The 16956-nt window shown below is 44.5% G+C and overlaps 1 long non-coding RNA gene across 1 annotated transcript in view; it reads right to left on the bottom strand.

Moving 5' to 3' along the window:
• Positions 1 to 5653: 5653 nt before the first annotated feature.
• Positions 5654 to 16956, bottom strand: part of LOC137218349 (uncharacterized) — a 43810-nt gene continuing 32507 nt past the window's right edge. The window contains exon 3 of the long non-coding RNA XR_010940668.1: positions 5654 to 5736. This is a non-coding gene — a long non-coding RNA (uncharacterized lncRNA). The remainder of the gene's footprint in view (positions 5737 to 16956) is intronic.

The following is a 16956-nucleotide window of genomic DNA, read 5'->3' as shown; positions in this document are numbered from 1 at the left end:
CCAGACGCTTTACTAACACTCTCCCCACTTGGAGAGTCAGCGCCTTTAACCTCCTGTTTGGCCCAGTTTGCAATTTCTGCGGAAGATGAACAGGAATAGGGAGAACCAATGAGAGACTAGCTGGAGGTGTCTGGACGGGCAAATTTAACTCTCATTTCCCACCAGGAAGAGGAACTAACCAAAGGCTCAGCGTGCCGTGCCGGAACCAGATTAGGGACTGAAGCCATCCTGCGGTGTTGCGTCCAGGTCACAAGAAAGCGAGTTGAAGAAAGTAGCTAAGGGGCACTGTAATTCACAAACCTGCAGAGTTATAAATGACAGCGATCGTCCAAAAATATACTGAAGTAAAGCTGCCAAGAGGACTTGAAAGCGGGGCAGAATTGCAGGAAACCGATTTCAGGAGGTAGACTGGAATTGCATTGAAAGCATAGGAAAAGAGGCAGAACGTCCACAATGATGCACTTGGCCAAAAAGGGCGTATGCGTTTTTTCCTGAATATATTCAGGAAAAAACGCATACGCCCTTTTTGGCCAACCAAGCAAGCTTGCAAAGGAAATCTGCACTACAATGAAGTCTCACTTCCCCCCGGTCAAAAGGGCCATCTGAAAAAAGTGTAAAATCCAGAAAGGCAGGACAGGCCATGGAGAACTGGGAGCCTTGTTATGCTGATGGGCGGGATGTAAATTGCCAACAGACACTCGGGAGATGTGTTTGGTGTTTCCTGAAGCATCTAAAAAACAAAGCAACAGAGCCTAGGGCACTTCCACTTATGGTCCTATAGCTTAGGGAAATTAAAATCAAAAAGACACAGTCACCTCAAAGGTTAGGACGGCTCTGTTTACATGAACCTCATTTACGGTACAAGTTCAATATCGCAGAAAGTGAAAAATGGATAAGGAAGTTGTGGTACTTATGTTTAATGCAATATCACTCAGCAATGAAATCTATGTCATCAGGCCCGTAGGAGCATAATGAGTGGATTCAGGTATGATGATTCTAACTGAAATAAGTCACACAGAAAAAGAAACATCATAAGATATCACTAATACACGGAATGTAAACTTGGCTACACAGGAACTGAATTACAAAACAGAAGAGGGTCTCAAATTTAGAAAACCAACTTATGCTTGCTTAAGGGGAAAGGTGAGTTGGGGTGCTGCATAAAACCAGAGATTGAAATTAGCACAGATAAAGTTCCTTAAGCCAAATATGGAATAGAAAAGAGCTACTCCTTGCTTAATGAAATGGACTCAACACCCCATATTAAACGCCTAAGAATGTACCTGACTAGTAAGTATCTTAACACATATGGATTCCTATCTCTCTGAAAGAGAATCAAGCGTGTGTACAGGGATATAATCGCAGCAGTGATAACATTGGAGAGGTTCGCTGAGCAAATGAAGACGCTTTGAAGTCGTATTGCAGGGTACCCATTCCACGGGTCTCAACTCACCAGGTTTAAGGTATTCTTCCTACAGCTAAAACATGCATGTGGAACTCACAGTATGATCAACCATGTGATCGGGAGACGTGTTCAAATATGTCTCAGTTTTCTTCCCCTGGTACTCGGGTGCAACATTCCAGACGCTTTACTAACACTCTCCCGACTTGGAGAGTCAGTGCCTTTAACCTCCTGTTTGGCCCAGTTTGCCATTTCTGCGGAAGATGAACAGGAATTGGGAGAACCAATTAGAGACTAGCTGGAGGTGTCTGGACGGGCAAATTTAACTCTCATTTCCCACCAGGAAGAGGAATTAACCAAAGGCTCAGCGTGCCGTGCCGGAACCAGATTAGGGCCTGAAGCCATCCTGCGGTGTTTTGGCCAGCTCACAAGAAAGCGAGTTGAAGAAAGGAGCTCAGGGGAACTGTAATTCACAAACCTGCAGAGTTATAAATGACAGCTATTGTCCAAAAATATACTGAAGTAAGGCTGCCAAGAGGACTTGAAAGCGGGGCAGAATTGCAGGAAACCGATTTCAGGAGGTAGACTGGAATTGCATTGAAAGCATAGGAAAAGAGGCAGAACGTAGACAATGATGCACTTGGCCAAAACGGGCGTATGCATTTTTTCCTGAATATATTCAGGAAAAAACGCATACGCCCTTTTTGGACAACTAAGTAAGCTTGCAAAGGAAATCTGCACTACAATGAAGTCTCACTTCCCCCCGGTCAAAAGGGCCATCTGAAAAAAGTGTAAAATCCAGAAAGGCAGGACAGGCCATGGAGAACTGGGTGCCTTGTTATGCTGATGGGTAGGATGAAAATTGCCAACAGCCACTTGGGAGAAGTGTATGGTGTTTCCTGAAACATCTAAAAAACAAAGCAACAGAGCCTAGGGCACTTCCACTTATGGTCCTATAGCTTAGGGAAATTAAAATAAAAAAGACACAGCCACCCCAAAATTTGGGACAGCTCTGTTTACAAGAATCTCGTTTACGGTACAAGTTCAATATCGCAGAAAGTGAAAAATGGATAAAGAAGTTGTGGTACTTACGTACAATGCAATATCACTCAGCAATGAAATCTATGTCATCAGGCCCGTAGCAGCATAATGAGTGGATTCAGGTATGATGATTCTAACTGAAATAAGTCACACAGAAAAAGAAACATCATAAGATATCACTAATACACGGAATGTATACTTGGCTACACAGGAACTGAATTACAAAACAGAACAGGGTCTCAAATTTAGAAAACCAACTTATGCTTGCTTAAGGGGAAAGGTGACTTGGGGTGCTGCATAAAACCAGAGATCGAAATGAGCACAGATAAAGTTCCTTAAGCCAAATATGGAATAGACAAGAGCTACTCCTTGCTCAACGAAATGGACTCAACACCCCATATTAAACGCCTACGAATGTACCTGACTAGTAAGTATCTTAAAACCTATGGATTGCTGTGTCTCCAAAAGAGAATCAAGCGTATGTACAGGGGCATAAACGCAGCAGTGATAGGATTGGAGAGGTTCGGTGAGCAAATGAAGACCCTTTGAAGTCAAAGTGCATAGTACCCATTCCACAGGTCTCAACTCTCCAGGTTTAAGGTATTCTTCCTTCAGCTAAAACATGCATGTGGAACCCAGAGTATGATCAACCGTGTGATCGGGAGAAGTGTTCAAATATGTCACAGTTTTTGTCGCCTGGTACTCGGGTGCAACATTCCAGACGCTTTACTAACACTCTCCCAACTTGGAGAGTCAGTGCCTTTAACCTCCTGTTTGGTCCAGTTTGCAAATTCTGCGGAAGATGAACAGGAATAGGGAGAACCAATGAGAGACTAGCTGGAGGTGTCTGGACGGGCAAATTTAACTCTCATTTCCCACCAGGAAGAGGAATTAACCAAAGGCTCAGCGTGCCGTGCCGGAACCAGATTAGGGCCTGAAGCAATCCTGCGGTGTTGCGTCCAGCTCACAAAAAAGCGAGTTGAAGGAAGGAGCTCAGGGGCACTGTAATTCACAAACCTGCAGAGTTATAAATGAAAGCTATCGTCCAAAAATATACTGAAGTAAGGCTGCCAAGAGGACTTGAAAGCGGGGCAGAATTGCAGGAAACCGATTTCAGGAGGTAGACTGGAATTGCATTTAAAGCATAGGAAAAGAGGCAGAACGTCCACAATGATGCACTTGGCCAAAAAGGGCGTATGCGTTTTTTCCTGAGTATATTCAGGAAAAAACGCATACGCACTTTTTCGCCAACCAAGCAAGCTTGCAAAGGAAATCTGCACTACAATGAAGTCTCACTTCCCCCCGGTCAAAAGGGTCATCTGAAAAAAGTGTAAAATCCAGAAAGGCAGGACAGGCCAGGGAGAACTGGGAGCCTTGTTATGCTGATGGGCGGGATGTAAACTGCCAACAGTCACTAGGGAGAAGTGTATGGTGTTTCCTGAAACATCTAAAAAACAAAGCAACAGAGCCTAGGGCACTTCCACTTATGGTCCTATAGCTTAGGGAAATTAAAATCGAAAAGACACAGCCACCCCAATGTTTGGGACAGCTCTGTTTACAAGAATCTCATTTACGGTACAAGTTCAATATCGCAGAAAGTGATAAATGGATAAAGAAGTTGTGGTACATACGTACAATGCAATATCACTCAGCAATGAAATCTATGTAATCAGGCCCATAGCTTCATAATGAGTGGATTCAGGTATGATGATTCTAACTGAAATAAGTCACACAGAAAAAGAAACATCATAGGATATCACTAATACACGGAATGTAAACTCGGTTACACAGGAACTGAATTACAAAACAGAACAGGGTCTCAAATTTAGAAAACCAACTTATGCTTGCTTAAGGGGAAAGGTGAGTTGGGGTGCTACATAAATCCAGAGATTGAAATGACCACAGATAAAGTTCCTTAAGCCAAATATGGAATAGACAAGAGCTACTCCTTGCTCAACGTAATGGACTCAACACCCCATATTAAACGCCTAAGAATGTACCTGACTAGTAAGTATCTTAAAACCTATGGATGGCTATCTCTCTGAAAGAGAATCAGGCATGTGTACCGGGGCATAAACGCAGCAGTGGTAACATTGGAGAGGTTCGGTGAGCAAATGAAGACCCTTTGAAGTCATATTGCATGGTACCCATTCCACGGGTCTCAACTCTCCAGGTTTAAGGTATTCTTCCTTCAGCTAAAACATGCATGTGGAACCTAGAGTATGATGAACCGTGTGATTGGGAGACGTGTTCAAATATGTCTCAGTTTTCGTCCCCTGGTACTCGGGAGCAACATTCCAGACGCTTTACTAACCCTCTCCCGACTTGGAGAGTCAGTGCCTTTAACCTACTGTTTGGCCCAGTTTGCAATTTCTGTGGAAGATGAACAGGAATAGGGAGAACAAATGAGGGACTATCTGGAGGTGTCTGGATGGGCAATTTAACTCTCATTTCCCACCAGGAACAGGAATTAACCAAAGGCTCAGCATGCCGTGATGGAACCAGATTAGAGCCTGAAGCAATCCTGCGGTGTTGCGGCCAGCTCACAAGAAAGCGAGTTGAAGAAAGGAGCTCAGGGGATCTGTAATTCACAAACCTGCAGAGTTATAAATGACAGCTATCGTCCAAAAATATACTGAAGTAAGGCTGCCAAGAGGACTTGAAAGCGGGGCAGAATTGCAGGAAACCGATTTCAGGAGGTAGACTGGAATTGCATTTAAAGTTAGGAAAATAGGCAGAACGTCCACAATGATGCACTTGGCCAAAAAGTGCGTATGTGTTTTTTCCTGAATATATTCAGGAAAAAACGAATACGCCCTTTTTGTCCAACCAAGCAAGCTTGCAAAGAAACCTGCACAACAATGAAGTCTCACTTCCCCCCGGTCAAAAGGGCCATCTGAAAAAAGTGTAAAATCCAGAAAGGCAGGACAGGCCATGGAGAACTGGGAGCCTTGTTATGCTGATGGGTGGATGTAAATTGCCAACAGCCACTTGGGAGAAGTGTGTGGTGTTTCCTGAAACATCTAAAAAACAAAGCAACAGAGCCTAGGGCACTTCCACTTATGGTCCTATAGCTTAGGGAAATTAAAATCAAAAAGACACAGCCACCCCAAAGTTTGGGATGGCTCTGTTTACAAGAACCTCGTTTACGGTACAAGTTCAATATTGCAGAAAGTGAAAAATGGATAAAGAAGCTGTGGTACTTACGTACAATGCAATATCACTCAGCAATGAAATCTATGTCATCAGGCCCATAGCAGCATAATGAGTGGATTCAGGTATGATGATTCTAACTGAAATAAGTCACACAGAAAATGAAACAGCATGAGATATCACTAATACACGGAATGTAAACTTGGCTACACAGAAACTGAATTACAAAATAGAACAGGGACTCAAATTTAGAAAACCATCTTATGCTTGCTTAAGGGGAAAGGTGAGTTGGGGTGCTGCATAAAAGCAGAGTTTGAAATTAGCACAGATACTGTTCCATAAGCCAAATATGGAATAGACAAGACCTACCCCTTGCTCAACGTAATGGATTCAGCAATGAGGTATCACCTCACACCTGGTAGAATAGGCATCATAGAAAATCTACAAACAAAAAATGCTGGAAAGGGTGTGGAGAAAAGGAACCCTCTTCCACTATTGTTGGGAATATAAATTGATACAGTCATTATGGAGAACAATATGGAATTTCTTAAGAAACTAACAATAGAATTCCCATATGATACAGCAATCCCAGTACTGGACATATACCCAGACAAATCCATAAATCAAAAAGAGACATTCACCGCAATGTTCATTGCATCACTATTTACAATATCGAGGTAATGGAAGCAACCTAAATGCCCACAGACAGACGAATGCATAAAGCCGTGGTACATATATAAAATGGAATATTACTAAGCCATGAAAAGGAATGAAATTGGGTCATTTGTAGAGACGTCGATGGATCCAGAGACTGTCATACAGAGTGAAGTAAGTCAGAAAGAGAAAAACAAATCTTGTATATTCATGCATATATGTGGAACCTAGAAAAACTGTACAGATTAACCATTTTGCAAGGCATAAATAGAGCAACAGATGTAGACAACAAACGTATGGACAACAAGGGGGGAAAGCTGTTGGGGGGGTGGTGGTGGGAGGAGTTGAGAGACTGGGATTGGCATGTATACATTTATATGTATAAAATAGATAACCAATAAGAACCTGCTGTATAAAAATATAAAATAAAATTCAAAATTAAAAAGAAATAAAATTTAAAAAATAAAACAGAAAAAACAATTATTCCCTGCACATACATGTATTTATATGAATAATTTATTTCCATGCTTATATCTGTAAATACAAAAAAGAGGAATAAAATCTACCTTGAACCAAAAACGAAAAAGAGAAAAAAAACACAGAACCCACCAGTTACACAGAGGAAAACCGTATCAGGGCACTTGCTCCAGTTGTAAACAATTCTGAAGTTGGTCAGTGGTGGGGAATCGTCTCCCATTCAGCCAGCAGCCCCCACGCAACAAGCGTCCTCATTGCAAAGCTGGGGCACCGTGCCAGGGCATCTGTGAGTAAACGTGAGCTGAGCCCCAGGCCAGTTGCTGCTGAACTATTCCCACCCGTCCCAGGTAAAACACCTGAATATATACAAGGACTTGAAAGCCTAGAGGAAGGGCCATGGAGCCACACGAGTGACAGCATGCCGGCCGACTTGGTGCCTGCAGGCCAGCCAGGATGGTCCTGGCCCTGGGTGCTCTTCTGGAAGATTTCCATTTCCCTGCCTGAGATACCCGTCCTGTCCCTGCCCCCACTGCTTTTTTCCTTCCTCACCTCTGCCCAGGGAGAAATTCCAGCAGCAGGTATGGGTGACACATCCTCTTCTTTAGCAGGTGGCAGCCTGGCAACTGCTGCAGAAAGTCCAGCAGAGCCCCACTCACACTGGGCCACCCACAAAGCCGTGGCCTCTCCCTCCCTCCCACCAGCCCAGCCCCGAGACTGCTGACAGGGCAGAGAAAATGGCGTCAGGCACGGCTGCAGGGGCTCTTGCTGCCTGGAGTGGTATTTATATTGATCTCAACCCAGGCACACCTGGGGAGGGCTGGCCGGCACGGTAAGTCTGCCCAGGTCAGCCAATCATCACCCCTCAGGGGCTCACAGTTGCAGAAAATGGAACTTGCTGAAGCGGCTAGGTCCAAGGAACAGGTGTGGGCTCCCGAGAGTCAGGATAGACAAGGGGCTGCAGCTTTGGCTTGTTTTCTAATCATTTTATCTGGCCCATGAGTGGGAGACAACTTCAAGAGAACCCTCTCCTAATGAGAGGAACCCAGGAGTCAGGGAGAGGAGGGGTGGGTGGTGGTTGGAGACAGAGGCCTGGTGCCCCGGGTGCAGTGGAAGTCTCTGGAAGACCAGGTGGAGGGAGGCCGCACGGAGTGATGCCCAGGGTCACAGACCTGTCACAGCTGCTGTTTGTTAGTTCAAGTCCTGCTCTGAGGTGCTCTGTGTCAGCTCTGAGCGACAGGTGAGCTGGGGGTGCTCTGCAATGAGGGCTATGTGCACGGTTCCTGTGTGCCCAGCCCTGCCACAGTATCTGCAAGGGTAGCTCTGTATCCTGGGAGGGGCCTGACCACGAGAGCCCCGTGGGCTGGGGTGGGGGTGGGGTACCTGCCCAGGTGAGCTCCATATTCTGGGATTGGTCTGACCACGAGAGTCCCATGGGCTGCTGGGGACCTGGTAAAGGATGTCAGGACAGTCAGTGAAGCCACCGAGGATATACCTCCAGTTGCTCCTAATTCCTACACCCTGCTGGTCATTCTACCAACCACCAGGACATGGTATTCTGTATTAGTCTTCAATGATGCCTTCTTTTGTATTCCATTAGTCCCAGAGTCACAAGAAATTTTGGCTTGTGAGTGGCAGGACTCAACATACAACTAAAACAATACTTCCGGGCCGTTCGGCCCCAAGGGTGCAAAAATTCCCACACCATCTTTGGGGAAAGCTTAGCTAAAGACCTAAAAGTTCTACCTCTGGAAAAGGAAACCCTCCTTCAATATGCAGGCGACATTCTGATCGCTAGCCCTACTAAGGAGGCCTCTGAACTACCAAGCCAATAAAGGATAGAAGTTGTCCAAGAAAAAGCTCAAATATCACAGACTGCAGTGACCTGCCTGGGCTTCATTCTCACAGAAGGTCGGAGAAGCCCATCCCAGGAAAGGGAAGAAACCATTTTCAGCCTTACCCCTTTCTAAAACTAGAAGACAGCTTAGGGGTTCCTGGGGAGGCCAGGGTTTGCTGCTTCTGGATCCCTAACTACAGTCTACTAGCTGGGCCTCTATATGAAACACTGAAAGGAAAAGATGATGATCCTTTTGAATAGAATCCAGAAGTGGCCTTTCAAGAATGGAAAGAGCAGTCAATTCAGACCCTTGCCCTGGAACTCCCTAATTTAGCTAAACCCTTTGACCTTTACATTCCCGGTGAAAGGTGAATCGCCATTGGAGAATTAGTGCAAAAACTGGGACCACTTGAAATGGAACAATGCAAGAATGCCATCCAGGTAGGATAAACTACGGTCACTAAGGGGCTTGGCCCACTGCCACATCTGGCCAAGATACTGGCGGTATCTAAAAACCTGGAAATCAGCAGCCCAAAAGGCCACCTCCCTCCTAAGGGAAAAGGACCCCACGTGGTGATCCTAACCACCAACCATGCCCTGAAGTTGCAGGGTTCGCTCCGTGGGCACACCGACCTCGAGTGAGGAGGCCCTCCAACTCCAACATCCAGAGAGATAACCGGGGGCAACAGGGCACCATGACGACTCGTGTGAACATCACTTGACCTGGAGTTTCTCTCATAAAACAACAAGAGTGTGTCCCAAAAGAGTAGACTACTGCTTGCAGGACTTACTGCACCCAGAGGGGAGCTAATAATCTTGGCGGGGGAACAGTATACCACACTGTCACCATAGAAAAGCCTACAGACACCGTGATGATGGTGGCCAATAAGACCGGCTGGACTCCTGTTTACTTCAAAAGGCTGTTGACTCAGTGGCCATCATGGTCCTTGATCACCACTGACCCTGGACTGTCTGGGAGTTGAGCGGGCAGGGCTCTGACACCTGGTGCTGTTTGTACGTTAATTCAGGGGCCTAATTGAAGAAAGCGCAGACTACTGGTCAGAGCATCTAGGCTGGCAGAAACGGTCAGCCTAAGGTGGCCAAACAAATGTGGGGCGGGGTGAAACCGGCCCCCACAGCGTCTCTGCACATCTCTTTCCTGGACCCTTAAAGGTCATTAGAATCTATAACACTTCCAATGCTGGTGCTCAGGTGGACGAGCAGGGAGGCAGGGGTCCTGGGGACAATCAACGTCACCGGGAGGCTGCTGGGGAGAAGCTCTGACCCTCGCCCCAGGGTATGAGGGCTCCCAACTCAGCACTCAGCAGTTACAGAAGAAGGGTCTGCACCCTCAGCACTCCAAGAATGAGGAACGGGACAAAAAGCAGAGGAGGGGTTTGTCCCCAGCAAAGCCCATTAAAAATCCCTGGGAGATAAAAATAGAATCTGGGCAATAAAGTCAAGTCTAACCTTTTTTATCCTTTGTGCTTTGTCTAATTTCACGTGCTCCTAGGGTCCCGCATGCAGAGGTTCCACACCCGGCACTTCAGACCAGATTTCCTAGTGCAGAATGGCTGGGTCGACACCTCAGCTCCTGGGGCCCAGTGCAGACTCCACGATATAGAGCCTGAGCTACAGCCAACCCGGCCCTCGAGAGCTCCGCCCCCTCCCTCCCTCCCACTGACTCTGACAGGATCTCTACACAGCAGCCCAGCCCACAGCCCACGGGGTAGTGCATGCTCTCACCTCTCCATTCTCTGATCAAAATATAAAGTTTCCTTTGCTTGTGAACCAAACTCAGTCTCGATCTGTTGGCCCCAATGACACTGGGAAGGGGGACACATTTTGGGGTCCACTCTGGAGGATCAGTAACAGAAATTGAGACTATTGTAACCTCAATGAACAGATGTGTGAGCCAAACTGTAGTTAACATAGAACAGTGTATAAGGCTCGGGTAAAATAAGATGTTTTTAACACTTCCATTTGATATTTCCATCACTTTTTATAAGCAAGTTCAGTGAAAAGGTTTGTCTTATTTGTCAGGTCAATATTAGAGAAACGAAGTGATTTCTTTCCAAGGATGTACATCTAATAATCTTGGTTAAACCTTCAATCCTGTTTTAAATGCTTTTCCATTGAAAATGATACCTCTCTTTCAGCTCCCCCATTTCTGAGAAGTATAAAATCTTATAATTTATTATTACCAAAGGGGAAAGGTGGGAGGAGGGATAAATTAACAGTTTGGAATTAACACATACACACTGCTATGTATAAAATAGATCATCAACAAGGAACTACTGTATAGCACAGGGAACTACACTCAACATTTTGCAATAACCTATAAGGGGAAATACTCTGAAAAAGAATAGATATTTTTATTGACATCATCTATCAATGACAGTTAAAGTGTAGCCTAAGGGAAGCTGGTGGTGAGTGCTTCTGACCCTGAAGACTTCAATTATCTAAAGTTTGGACTCTGCCTACTTCCCAAGGCCCTTAATGAACATATGTGTAGCCGTAGCTTAAAAACTTCCCCAGTTTGGGTTTCGGGGAGACACTGATTTTGAAAAAGCCCTGGTGTTCTCCTTACATGAATGGGACTCTTCCTACTGCTAAAACATGTCTGTCACACCCAGAGGATGGTATACCGTCTGATCGGGAAGAGTTTGGAAAAGGCATCTCATCTCCTCATCTCCTGGTGCTCGGGTTCACCCCTCCAGCATCTTTACTAACAGTCTCCCCACTTGGAGATGTCAGCACTGTCAACATCCTGTTGCGTACAGTTTGGAATTTGTCCAGAGGATGAAGCGGAAGGATGAGGAACAATGAGAGACAAGTCCTAGGTGTTCAGACAGGCACATGTCATTCTAATTTCCAATCAGGAAGACGAATTGACCAAAGGCTAGGGTTGCCCATGGAAACAGTATAGGGCTTGAGGAAATCCCGCTGCTTTGTGGCCAGTTCCCATAAACACAAGTTGAACAATGGAACTCAGGGGCAGTAAAATTCACAAAACTGCAGAGTTGAAAATATCCATCACTGAAAAATGTCTTGAGGAAAGTCAAAGAAAAGGACTTGTAAGCAAGGGAGAATGGCAGGAAAGGGATTTGAGGAGGTAGAAAGGACTCGCCATTAAGCACAAGAAAAGGAGCTGAACATTGCAGTTGGCCAAAAAGGGTGTATGCGTTTTTTTCTGTATATATTCAAGAAAAGGGCATACACTTTTTTAGCCAACCAAACAGGTGGGCACTGGAAGTCAATACTACAAAAGATATCACTTCGCATCAGTCAGAAGAGCCATCCTCATAAAGCGTAAACAACAGAAATGCAGGACAGGGCAACGAGAAGAGGGAGCCCTGTGAGACTTATAGTGGAAATGTATATTGCCAACGGCCATTCTGGAGAAGTGTATTGTGTTTACTAAAGCATCTAAAAAATGAGCTACAGAGCATAGGGCACTTGCACTCATGGGCGTATATCTTGGGAAAAACAAAAATCGAGAGGACACAGGCACCCCAATGTTTACCCCCTCTCTGTTTAAAAGATCCTCGACTAGGATATAACTTAAATGTCTCTGGAGGGAAAAAATGGATAGAGATGTGGTACTTAGGTAGAGTGGAATATTATTCAGCCTGGAAATCAATGAAATATGGCCAGTTGTAACAACTCCCGAGGAGTTACGTATGATCATTCTAAGTGACAGAATTCAAAAAGAAAAAGACACATATCATAAGCTATCACTTAAAGGTGGAATCCAAAATGGCTACACATGAAATAAATTACAAAACAAAAACATAGTCAAATATGTAGAAAACACGCATAAGGCTGCTAAACGGGAAAGGTGGGGAGGGGTGAGGCATCATCCAGGAGGTTGAAATTAGCAAAGATACCATTCCAAATACCAAACTGATAATCAACAAGGCCTACACGGTAGCTAAAAGAACTGCACTCAGCACACTCAAGTCACCGGAAAAGAATATATACGACTGGTAAGAATCTGAAAAAGAATTTATTGATGTCTCTCTGTACGTGAATCAAGTGGATGTACAGCAGCAAGAAACAGAGCTTTGAAAATCAGCTGTAACCAATATAGTAATAAATTGAAAAAAATAAACGACAGAGAGACAGAGAAAACCTCTTACAAGTTTTCCTCAGGGACGGTGATGCAACATGGATTGAACACATCTAGACCCACAGCAGGATGAGACATAAGGCTGGAAACTGTTTGCGCTAAGAGAAATGTGAGGTTGGGTGAGGAAATGCACACCCTTTAAAGTAATACTACCTGGTACCCATTCAATGGGTCCCAAATCTGCAGGTTCAAGGGATCTTCCTACAGCTAAAACATGCATGGAAAACCCAGAGGACTGTACACCATGTGATCGGGAGATGTGTCTAAAATGCACCTCATTTATCCTCTCCTGGTGCTCCTGTTCACCATTCCAGCCACGCTACTTAGAATCTCCCCACTTGGAGAATCAGCACATTTAAACTTCTGTTTCACACATTTTGCAAATTGTGAGGAGGATGAACGGGAAGAGGGGGAACCAATGAGAGAATAGTTGTAGGGGTTTGGACGGGCACATATCACTCTAATTTCCCATTAAGAATAAGAATTAAAGAAAGGCTCAGCCTGCCTCGCCGGAGCCAAAATAGGGCCTGAAGCAATCCTGCGGGTTTGAGGCCAGCTCACAAAAGAGCAACTTAAAAAATGGAGCTCAGGGTCACTGCAATTCACAAACCTGCAGAGTTATAAATGAAAACTAACATCCAAAAATATGTTGAGGTAAGGCAAAGAAGAGGATCTGAATGCAAGACAGAATTGCAAGAAACAGATTTCAAGAGATAGATTGGACTCGTCTTTAACGCACATGAAAAGCGGCAGAATTTCGACAATGATGCAGTTGGCCCAAAAGGGCGTATGCGTTTTTTCCTGATTATATCCAGGAAAAAAACGCATATGCACTTTATGGGCAACGAAGCAAGCAAGCAATGCAAATGTGCACAACAAAGAAGTCTCATTTCCCACCAGTCAAAAGGGCCATCCTAAAAAATTGTAAAAACCAGAAATGCAGGACAGGCCATGGAGAACAGGGAGCCTTTATACGCTGATGGGCAGTGTGTGAACTGCCGAGAGCCACTCTGGAGAAGTGTATGGTGGTTCCTAAATCATCTAAAAAACAGAGCTACAGAGCATAGGACACTTCCAATCATGGGAGTATATCTAGGGAAGTCTAAAATCAACAAGACACAAGCACACCACAGTTTAGGGCTACTCTGTTTACAAGAACCTCAACTTCAGTACACCTTAAATATCCCAGGAAAGAGAACAATGGATAAAGAAGATGTGGTACTTATGTACAATGGAATATCTCTTCACCATGAAATCAATGTAATAAGGCTAGTAGAAGGATAAAGAGTGGATTTAGGTCCGATAATACTACTTGAAATAAGTCAAACAGAAAAAGAAACATATCATAAGATATCACTTATAGAGGGAGGGTAAATATGGCTGCACAAGAAATGAATTACAGAACAGAACAGTGTCTCACATTTAGAAAACACACTTATGTCAGCTTAAGGGGAAAGGAGAGGTGGGGTGATGCATAAAACCAGAGTTTGAAATTAGCACAGATACCGTTCAATAAACCAAATAGGTATTAGACAAGATCTACACCTTGCTCAATGAACTGGCCTCAACACACCCTATACACCGCAGAGAAATATATCTGAGTAATAAGAATCTTAAAACCCATGTATTGATGTATCTCCATAAGGGAATCAAGTGTGTGCAGAGCGGCACAAACACAGCAGTGAAAATGAGCTAAACCCCATTATAGAAATAAATTTTAAAAACAAAACGCTGAAACAATGAAAGAGAGAAAAATTCTTACAAAATTCGCTCAGGGGCTGTGATGCAACCTGGATTGACCACATATAAACCCACAGCTGGATAAGACATAAGGCTGGACACTTGGGGCTGAGAGGATTGGTGAGCTTTGGTGAGCAACTGCCGAAAGTTTAATGCAATACTTCATGCTACTCATTCCAAGGGTCCCAACACTCCAGGTTGAAGGGAATCTTCCTACAGCTAAACCATGCTTGGGAAACCCAGCGACTGGTATACCATATGATCGGGAAAGGTTTCTAAAACGCACCTCATTTTTCCTCTCCTGGGGCTCCGGATCGACATTCCAGCCACTTTACTAACAACATCCCCACATGGAGAGTCAATGCCTTTAAGTTCTGGTATTGCACAGTCTGCAGTTAGTGCGGAGGATGAATGGGAATAGGGGGAACCAGTGAGAAACTAGCTGTAGCGGTTTCAATGGGCACATGTCACTCTAATGTCACATCAGTAAGAAGAATTAACCAAAGGCACAGCAAGGTGCCCCAGAAGAAAAATAGGGCTTCAAGGAATCCTGTGGTTATGGGGCAAGACCACAAAAATAAGAGCTGAAAAATGGAGCTAAGGGCCACTGCAATTCAAAAACCTGCAGAGTTATAAAGGCCAACTATTTTCAAAAAATATATTGAGGTAAGGCTATGAAGAGGCATTGAAAGCAAGGCAGAATTGCAGGAAACCGATTTCAGTAGGTAGACTGGAATTGCATTGAAAACATATGAAGAGAGTCAGAACCTCGACAATGATGCACTTGGCCAAAAAGGGCGTATGCGTTTTTTCCTGAATATATTCAGGAAAAAACGCATACGCCCTTTTTGGCCAACCAAGTAAGCTTGCAAAGGAAATCTGCACTACAATGAACTCTCACTTCCACCGGGTCAAAAGGGCCATCTGAAAAAAGTGTAAAATCCATAAAGGCACCACAGGCCATGGAGAACTGGGAGCCTTCTTATGCTGATGGGCGGGATGTAAATTGCCAACAGCCACTCGGGAGAAGTGTATGGTGTTTCCTGAAACATCTAAAAAACAAAGCAACAGAGCCTAGGGCACTTCCACTTATGGTCCTATAGCTTAGGGAAATTAAAATCAAAAAGACACAGCCACCCCAAAGTTTGGGACGGCTCTGTTTACAAGAACCTCGTTTACCGTACAAGTTCAATATCGCAGAAAGTGAAAAATGGATAAAGAACTTGTGGTACTTACGTACAATGCAATAACACTCAGCAATGAAATCTATGTCATCAGGTCCGTAGCACCATAATGAGTAGATTCAGGTATGATGATTCGAACTGAAATAAGTCACACAGAAAAGAAACATCATAAGGTATCACTAAAACACAGAATGTGAACTTGGCTACACATGAACTGAATTACAAAACAGAACAGGGTCTCAAGTTTAGAAAACCAACTTATGCTTGCTTAAGGGGGAAGGTGAGTTGGGGTGCTGCATAAAACTAGAGTTTGAAATGAGCACAGATAAATTTCCTTAAGCCAAATATGGAATAGACAAGAGCTACTCCTTGCTCAACGAAATGGACTCAACACCCCATATTAAACGCCTAAGAATATACCTGACTAGTAAGAATCTTAAAACGTATGGATGGCTATGTCTGAAAGAGAATCAAGCGTGTGTACAGGGGCATAAACACAGCTGTGACAGGATTGGAGAGGTTCAGTGAGCAAATGAAGACCCTTTGAAGTCATATTGCATGGTACCCATTCCACGGGTCTCAACTCTCCAGGTTTAAGGTATTCTTCCTTCAGCTAAAATATGCATGTGGAACCCAGAGTATGATCAACCGTGTGATCGGGAGTCGTGTTCAAATATGTCTCAGTTTTCGTACCCTGGTACTCGGGTGCAACATTCCAGACGCTTTACTAACACTCTCCCGACTTGGAGAGTCAGTCCCTTTAAACTCCTGTTTGGCCCAGTTTACAATTTCTGCGGAAGATGTACAGGAATAGTGAAAACCAATGAGAGACTAGCTGGAGGTGTCTGGACGGGCAAATTTAACTCTCATTTCCCACCAGGAAGCGGAATTAACCAAAGGGTCAGCGTGCCGTGCCGGAACCAGATTAGGGCCTGAAGCCATCCTGCGGTGTTGCGGCCAGGTCACAAGAAAGCGAGTTGAAGAAAGGAACTCAGGGGCACTGTAATTCACAAACTTGCAGAGTTATAAATGACAGCTATCGTCCAAAAATATACTGAAGTAAGGCTACCAAGAGGAGTTGAAAGCGGGGCAGAATTGCAGAAAACCGATTTCAGGAGGTAGACTGGAATTGCATTGAAAGCATAGGAAAAGAGGCAGAGCGTCCACAATGATGCACCTGGACAAAAAGGGCGTATGCGTTTTTTCCTGAATATATTCAGGAAAAAACGCATACGCCCTTTTTGGCCAACCAAGCAAGCTTGCAAAGGAAATCTGCACTACAATGAAGTCTCACTTCCCCCCGGTCAAAAGGGCCATCTGAAAAAAGTGTAAAATCCAG

This window comes from Pseudorca crassidens, unplaced genomic scaffold (assembly GCF_039906515.1).
Source record: "Pseudorca crassidens isolate mPseCra1 unplaced genomic scaffold, mPseCra1.hap1 Scaffold_85, whole genome shotgun sequence".
Classification (NCBI taxonomy): domain Eukaryota; kingdom Metazoa; phylum Chordata; class Mammalia; order Artiodactyla; family Delphinidae; genus Pseudorca; species Pseudorca crassidens.
The sequence above is the reverse complement of the archived record's forward strand: the minus strand, read 5'-3'. Positions and strand labels throughout refer to the sequence as shown.